The 2,043-nt window shown below is 41.7% G+C and overlaps 1 pseudogene; it reads right to left on the bottom strand.

Annotated features, from left to right (window-relative positions):
* Positions 1–696: 696 nt before the first annotated feature.
* LOC100952077 lies at positions 697–2,038 on the bottom strand (annotated as a pseudogene).
* Between the last annotated feature and the right edge of the window lie 5 nt (positions 2,039–2,043).

Genomic DNA, 2,043 nt, shown 5'->3' with positions numbered 1-2,043 from the left:
ATTCAACAAAACTGATTCATCACATATAAACAAAAACAAAGACCATATGATCATCTCCATAGATGCAGAAAAAGCATTCAACAAAATCCTGCTCCCTTTCATGATAAAAACCCTGAAAAACTAGGCATAGAGGATCATACCTGAAAATGATAAAAGTCACATGTCACATGAACCTCTTTAGGTGTGCTCATGGTCTATGTTTCATTGAAAACTTTCTTCACTTTCTCATTTTCAAAAATCAACTTTATTGATGAGATCATGAATCAAATGTTCAACGAACTCTGACAGTATGCATGTAGACAACCACACAATTAAGATTCAGAGCATTTCCTTTGCTACAGAAAGTCCGTTTATGTGTCTCTGCAGTCCAATCACCCTGTTCCCACATATTGTCAGATGTAAACACTGCTGTGCTTTTTGTCACCATAGGTCAGTTTTTCCCTGTACAGATGATATTTTCTAGGAATATGTGATTCATCAATTATTTTTTTTTCTTTACTCTAAAAATTTATTTTATTTTAGCAGTTAAAAAATATTTTTTTAAAAGAGGAAGTAGGGTGTTTTCATACAAGGCTAGCCAAATGGGAAGAACCTTCAGCTCCAGTCTGGCATCATTAAATTGGAAGTAGACTGCAACCCCATGGGAACACAACTGTGTCAAGCTGAAAGGAGACACCTCAAAGCCTGTGTCCTTCTGTGCTGGCTCTATGCATGGACTCTTCTAAGCGGGCTGCTGGAGATGTCATGGGCTGAGGGATTTCTGCAGAATTTCATACATTATTTGATCCTTTTTTGATATAGATGGTTTTACTTTCTTGAAAGCCTCTTCAAAGTGCTTATGACTAATCTTGAGATTACTTTTTTCATTTCCACTCTTCTGCCTTGCCATTTCCTGTCTCAAGGCACAGATAGAAGCTTCTCATACCAAAGCAGAGAGGTCTGCACCCATATAGCAATCACAGTGAAGGTCACCGCAATTGCTTCCAAATTTACATCAGCATCTAGTGGAGGTCTGGTGCCATTTTTCATGATAGTTTTTAAGATGGCAAGATGATCTGCTGGAGGTGGTAAACCCACAGTGTTTTATCCAGCCGGCCTGGGCACAGGATTGCAGGGTCAATGATGTCTGGTCTGTTAGTGGCTGCCGTAATAAAAACCCGCTGTCATGTTTCCAGACCATCCATCTCAGTAAGGAGTTGATTCAACACCTGGACACTTGCCCCTGTTTCTCGGTCTGATCTTCCAGGACACAAAGCATCCATTTCATCAAAGAAAATCACACAGGGTGCTGAGTTCTTGGCTTGCTGAAAACCCGTCGTACAGAATGTTCACTCTGCCCAACATACATATTTAGTAATTCAGGACCATTAACTGATATAAAGTTTAGTCCAGATTCAGTTGCTGCAGCCTTGGCCAGCAAAGTTTTTCCATAGCCAGGAGGACCAGCAAGTAGGATTCCAGCCGGAGTCACCAATCCTAGAGCTTTAAACTGATCCGGGTTACGTACTGGTGCCAATATTGCCATGGTGAGCTCCTCTCTAATATCTTCCAGGGCACCAATATCTGCCCATGTCATATTAAGGACAGTGACAAAGCCTTCCCTTTTGGCAGAGGATTGGACTGAAGACAGAGCCACAATGAAATCATTCAATTCAATGCATAGTCCTTGCATCTGCTCCTTGGAGAGGGGATCTTGGTCTCTTAGCAACCAGCAGCCTTTGCAATTCATCCTGTGTTTCAGAAGTCGGCTTAGTTTTCAGTCTTTCCTCCTGGCCTCCTTCAGATAGTAAGCCTTCAATCTTTGGTTCTTTCTTCGGTTACTTCATTAAGACTCTATTTACTGCACACATGGCTACCTCTTGGCAGAGTGCCATCAAATCAGCACAACAAAGCCTGGTGTTAGGTGTGCTAAGTGACAGAAATTAAAATCTTCAGGAAGTTTCAGTTTCCTACACAAAGTTTGAAGTATTCGTTCCCTGGATGCTTCATCTGGGATACCCAGGCATATTTCTCGGTCGAACCTTCCTGCCCATCGCAAAGCAG

The sequence above is a fragment of the Otolemur garnettii genome, unplaced genomic scaffold, assembly GCF_000181295.1.
Source record: "Otolemur garnettii isolate 467f Iridium unplaced genomic scaffold, OtoGar3 scaffold02941, whole genome shotgun sequence".
Taxonomy (NCBI): Eukaryota; Metazoa; Chordata; class Mammalia; order Primates; family Galagidae; genus Otolemur; species Otolemur garnettii.
The sequence above is the reverse complement of the archived record's forward strand: the minus strand, read 5'-3'. Positions and strand labels throughout refer to the sequence as shown.